Below are 6,703 nucleotides of genomic sequence, written 5' to 3'. Positions count from 1 at the left end.
GTTGGGGCCCTGTGGAGGTTACAGCTAAAATTAAAGATGCATCTACCAGGATTTCAGTAGCACAATGTCAGAAGATGCACAATGCACAGAGAATAATGAAACTACAGCACGCAAAAGAAGAACCACAAATTGTTATAATTATCTTCACCATTGTCAGCCAACCTCCTAATGTGGAAACACAATGGAGCCAAATGATGTTACCTGAAAGAGGAGATCCAACTCATCCCCCATGTCTTTGTCCCATTGTTTCCTCCCCAGGTCCTATTTCTACTGTGCCTTACCTTGCTCTCAGCCTAGTCTAATAATTCCCTTCTTATTAATATTTAATGTGTGTGCCCTGTGCACACTTTATAAAATATGTCCATTGTAGAAAAATAAAAGGAATAAAATAGCAATCATCGGTATGTGAGCTTCCCCACCTGAGAAAACACGGAAGGTTAATATCCGCATGTAAAGAATCCTCTTTATGTGAACTATGCATACATAACCTCATTAACCCGACAGCCAGATCCAGAATTGCTCTCAGGGAGATAACCAGCTTTGTTAGGAAAGTCATTTAGATGAATGTACCAAGACGGCACAAGTTGGAGAGTCCAGAGCTGTGGCTCACACCTGAGAGCTGTCAAGGAAACTTCTGTGCCTGTTCCAAAGAGGCAGATGCATTGTCCCCAGAGGAGCAAATGAATTGGGGGGGAGGGTGGCACCAGGTCACCTGTTTTCCTCATGTGACATTCTTATTACTCTGAAGTCCTCACAGAGCTGGTATCTCTAAGATGAGGATCAGTGGTTAAATGCTTACTTGGCATATGAAAGATCCTGGGTCACACACACACACACACACACACACACGCATGGCACTTACAATTCTGAAGCAGTTCCAGTCATGATGCTCAGTCTCCCACAAGCTGTGCACACATCTAGTGACCTACAGGCACACAGTCCCACTCTACACAGTCACTCTGGACTGGAAACATGCTCAATGGGGGAAAATATGATTACTTCATTAATTCTAAAAAACCTGCAAAGGAAAAAGACTATTGTTAGTTTTAGATAAATAGGAGAGGGAAAACTGGGGGTAGCTGTCTTCATGTGTCACTCTGTAACTTAAAACATGGCCCACATCAACAGAAAATTATTTCAACGGCATCTTTGGAGGGTCCTTGTCTCATTATGTCATGTCAGGGATTTTATTTTTAATTTTATGTTTTTATTTTAATATTAATTATTTCTTTCTCTTTTGTTTTAACCCTGCAGGTGTTTTGTGTATGTGTTACGGCTTCCAGTTTTGTATTTTTATGGGATTCGTAAGTATGTGAATGAGTGGTTCTCTGTTTCTTACGCCTTTTCTTGGAATCTTTTCCTTCTGTTTGTTTGTTTTGTCCTATCCTGACGCGCTCATCTTATTATATTCAATGCTATTATTATTTCTTAGATACCTGTCTGTTTTCTACTGAGAGACCAAAAAGGGGTGGACCAAGTTGAGAGGAAGTGGAGAGGGACTGGAAGGAAGAGGGGGCGGAAATCATAATCAGGATATATTGTATGAAAAAAAATCTCTTTTCAATAAAAGAAAAACATGGGCCACATTAGCAACTAAAAGGCCTTACTTCTTGTACAATGTTTTATTAGAAGAGTAGAGTTTACTGCCTTGTAGCTCACAGCATCTGAAAGCATCTTTTCCTGCTATGGGAAATGCCAGCCTCCTCCCCGTTAGGATGGTAACCCTTTATCATCATTACACCCCGAGGTGTCTTTACTTTCATTAACATCAGGCTTCTGCTGGCCTCACTTGCCTGGTTTCATATCCATCAGACCTTTTTATATGGTATATTTGGTAGTCTGATACAGGCCATAGTGTGTGTGTATGTGTGTAGGGAGACACTGTAGCCCCTACAGGTGTGCCCGGCCACGCCCATGAGGGCATGGTCAGGGGAGGGCAAAGATGACTTGGGGACAATTCTTAAGGGACTGTGCACACGTGGATAGCCCTTCTCTCTGGCCACACTAGCTTGCGGCCTCTGGGCACTCTCTGGCTTGTGTTTGGGCTGGTGTTTATCTGAATAAAGAAATCTTAGCCTTACGGACTACGGATCATCTTTGAGCGCACAGAGCACGCAATATTCAACGTGTGTGTGTGTGTGTGTGTGTGTGTGTGTGTGTGTTCATGGAGGCCAGAAAAAGGTATCAGATCCCTTGCAGCTAGAGTTATAGGCAACTGTGAGCTGCCTGACATAGGGGCTGGGAACTGAACTCAAGAAGAGTAAGAAGTATTCTTCACTACTGAGCCATCTACAGCCCATTATTTTATTACTTTCAATTAAATATATATGTATGTCTGAATGTAGGTTTGTACACATGAGTGCAGGTGCTTACAGAGGTCAGGGGAGCATCAGATTTCCTTGGAGTTAAACTTGTAAACACTTATGAGAAGCCTGATGTGGGTCTAGGAACTGAACTTGGGTCCTCTGTAAGAGCAGTACATGCTCTTAACTACTGAGCTATCCCTCCAGCCCCTTGCTTTGTGTTTGTGACAGGGTCTCTGTTTCTCAATCTGGCCCAGAACTCTTAGGCTTAAGCAATCTGCTTTAGTAGCTGTGAGGACAAATGTGGACACCAATGCCTAGCTTAATGTTTTCCCATACCAATCACAAGACTCCTTAGCGCAGTGGATTGGTGTCTACCGTGACAATAAGGAAATGAACTCACCTTTCAAGTCAGAACAGGAAAAAGGTTTATTGAGCACACTATAAGATGGCTACAGGCTGGCTAGTATCTGGAGTGTTGCCCATCCTGGCTTATTTTCCAAGTCTTAAAATACAATCTAATTTAATTTCTGACAGTGATAGTCACTTTGTTTCTTTCTTCTTTGTTGGCCAATTCCATGTCAATTGTCCATTTGGGGCCACAGTGTGTCAGTTGATGTGGGGAGCTACAGAGACAATCCTGCAATACACTCTGTGGTGTGAACACTGAAACCCGCATGACAGTTACAGTATCTACACTGACTTTGGAAGGAATGACAATTCCTTCATAGTGACCAACAATACCTGGGGAGACTTCGAGAAGTATCCACTCATGTTTATTCATTCCAACACAGAGATGGCACCAACAGACAAAACAAACAAACAAACATAAAAACCATTTTGTCCAAATCCAGCTTGGTGAACCAATGAGTTGATCTGGGGTGATATACAGGAGGACATGTCATTCAGAGACAGCTGCATACATCAACGGGAAATTGCCTATGCAATTGACAGGCAGCTACACCAAAAGTCCCACTCACGTGACCAACTCATGAAAAACTGCCCCACTGAAGACTTCCCTTGGCAATTAACAAGCCCCTACACCACCAATGAGTCCCACCCCAGCCTATTGGTCCCTTTTTATAGAGCATCAGGGAAGGAAAGGCCTTCATGAGGATCTCGTGATGGTGGCTATGAAGGCCCCTTGGTGACTGATTACAGCTGCTCTGATTCAAGATGAAAATGGTTTGGGCCAACCTTGAGGAAAGAGCCACACACTCACAGTGCATGGGCTGTGTGCCCTAGCTGACTGTGAGGATGTTGATGCCGTAGCTCTCTGTGCCCCAAATGTTGTGCTATTAGGAGACTATTGTTTCAGCAGACTGGGTCTGAAATTCTTGTGGCTCATTGTTGTAAAGCAAGGTCTATGTGACAGAACCTTTCCAATTCTTAGAGGACAAGAAGTAAAATGCAATTTATCATTCCCTGTTCATGATCTTATTTGGGTCGCTTCTCCTCAGTTACTTTATGTTTTATTCCTCCTCAGTTTTGGCATCCCGACCCCCTTTTGGGATAATGTAGTTTCTTTGTCCTAATTCCCACCTCCCTAAGTATCTTGTCTTCATGACTGTTTCAGGATGTGAGAAACCACATTCCAGGAAGTATTTGTCAAAAAGCACCCAAATTACCTACTTGGCCTGGGCTTGTGACCTGGAATACCAACTCTCTGAATTAAAGGTCTACGTCATTGTCCAATCCTGAGAGCCCACAGTCAAGGCACCAATGAGAATAGATGACTTTTTCTCAGGTGCCTTTGCTGTAAGAGGTCACAGAGATGCTGTCATTATTGTCTATGAAGAAGTGAGATGGCTGTATCCAAGGACCATCAGAAAGAATCGAAGAAGAACTGGAAGACAGCAGACCCACTAGGCTCATCTCTGTGGAGGTGAATTTAGTGAGTTTTCTCACTAGTGATGATTATAACAAAACACCTGGCAGAAATAACTTAAGTGAGTGTGAACTTATTCTGGGTCTGGGTTCAAAGGAGATTTAGTCTGTCAGGTCAGGAAAAGCATGGCAGTGGGAGCATGAAGCTACTGCTTCTCCAATATTGGTGGATCAGGGAGCAGAGAGCTAGGCTATAATCAAAAGTAGATATAATCTTCAAGGCCTGAGCCAAATAGCTTACACTAATTAGGACCCATATCCCAAAGGGCCCACAAATTCCCAAGATAATATCACCAGTAGATGACCAAAGTTCAAACACAAAAAGTAGGGGGGGGGTATGTTTCATGGTCAAATCATAACTGGAGTAGTTAGAAAAGCTGAGTCCTCATGGGCAGAAGTCCTGTGTCATTGACAGATCCCTCACATGTTCCCCCCTTACCCATGTGATGGGGGAGGTCCTTCTGTGTATATGTTTGTCTTATTGGTTGATAAATAAAGCACTGTTGGCCAATAGGGAAGCAAGTTAGGTGGGACTAGGAGAGAAGGAGGATTCTGGGAAATGTAGGAAGAGAAAGTCACCATGTGATCCCAGGAAGAGAGGACACATAAGGCTGGCATAAGATAAGTCCTTATTAAAATATATAGATTAGTAGTTATGGTTGATAATTAAGACTGAGCTAGCAAATAAGAAATCCTAGTCATTGGTCAGCAGCATTGTAACTAATATAACACTCTGTGTGTTATTTGGGGGCCCTAAAGCGGTGGCAGAACCCAGGCAGCTGGAGGAAGGGGTTATTGTTATACCCATGTCTCTATACTATAGGACTGTTGTTTTGATCATAGCTGGAATGGAAGCTGAGATGACTTCATACTTTCAGGGCTAGAGTCTTGTTTTCATTGTCTATGAAATGGAGAACACAGGCCTAAGTGTGGCAGGCAGCTAACTTGGGGGGGGGGGCACAGCATCTAACCTGGAAGCGAGAACCTCTCACCTGCAGCCAGGAAAGCCTCTCACACATCTTTGTGTGCTGAGGCAGAAGGTGTTTGTTTTGCTCTGATAACAGACTCCCCCCCAACAATTGCCCTGTTCAGGCTTTAGGGAGCCTGAGTGGCAAATGCGGAAGCCTAAAGCTTCCAGAAGGAATTCAAGGAGATTTGAAGAGGAAAATGAATGCTACTCATGCATGAAATCCCAACAGCAGCCTGACTGGGGCTTGTTATGGTTCTGCCTTCATCTGTTCCTCATATCCCCTTCCTGGGGAGGGGGGGGAGGAATCAGAGCTGCTGATGCCATGGAAATGACTCTAAACACAGTGTGTGGAGATGGTAGGCTACTGGGAGGTCACAGGCCAAAAGCCCTCTGAGCAATGTGTTTAGAGGCTACTGCCACTAAACAGTCCCTGGTATTTGAGGCAGTACCAGGCTCCGACTGCTACAGAGACACTGCAGAACACTCTGGTTCTCCTATGGATTACCAATCTGTCTCTCCAATAAAAAAAGATAGCTGGGAGAGCTCAGTAGCAGAGTGCTTGCCTGACATGCTTGAAGCCCAGGGTTACATCTCCAGAAACAAATGGGTATGCATAGAAAGAAACAAAAAGTCTGATAAAGAATGTAATCTTAGTTAGACAAGTATTGTGGATCACACAGGTAACTCCAGCACTCAAGGAAGGAGAGGCAAGAGGATTGCCTCAGACTATGTAATAACACTCTGCATATATATTCTTAGCAGTTATGGTGGCTTGAATGAAAATGCCTCCCCCTACTCACCCCACATAGGCTAATGCATTTGAAATCTGGTTCCCAGTTAGTGCAACTGTTTGGGGACTTTTAGGACTATAGCTTTGCTGGAGGAAGTATGTTATATGGTGTATATGTATGTGACATATGTGTGTGTGTGTGTGTATTATATAAACCCATATATATATATATATATATATATATATATATATATATATATATATTCTTGTGATTTTATTCATAGGAAGTAAATATCAAAGACCCAGAAATTAAAGCAATTTACAAGTATTGTGTCTGTATTTAAATTGATTGTGTTTTTGATGGTAAATTTATGGTCACTACAGATGTATATATAGAGACAGCAAGTGTCTGGAAGCATCCAATCCTCCCACTTGTTAGATATCAAGTTAAAAATCCAGAGACCTCAGTTCTCCTCTCTATAGTGGGAAATTACCAACACAGAGCCAAATAGAAATATAAGGGTATTTAATAGGGAAAAGCCTTACTTACAGAGCAAACTAGCCAGCCAGCGTGGCAGCAGTCTGTCCAGCAAGTACCAAAGTGAAACTGAAAAAGAAAATGCAGTCCCTTCAAAGTCTCACTCTACATCACCCTGACCACGCCCTCGCAAGCATGGTCAGGCACACCTGTAGCCAGCCCCTAAGTAGGCATGGCTACAGCTTCCCCTACAATTCCCCTTTTAGTCTAAAAGAGGATTAAAACTTAACAGTGTAAAGTATCCAAAATTAACAATCATAAAGGTAAAATATAAG

This window comes from Cricetulus griseus, chromosome 3, assembly GCF_003668045.3.
Source record: "Cricetulus griseus strain 17A/GY chromosome 3, alternate assembly CriGri-PICRH-1.0, whole genome shotgun sequence".
Classification (NCBI taxonomy): domain Eukaryota; kingdom Metazoa; phylum Chordata; class Mammalia; order Rodentia; family Cricetidae; genus Cricetulus; species Cricetulus griseus.
This window is presented reverse-complemented; position numbering follows the sequence as displayed.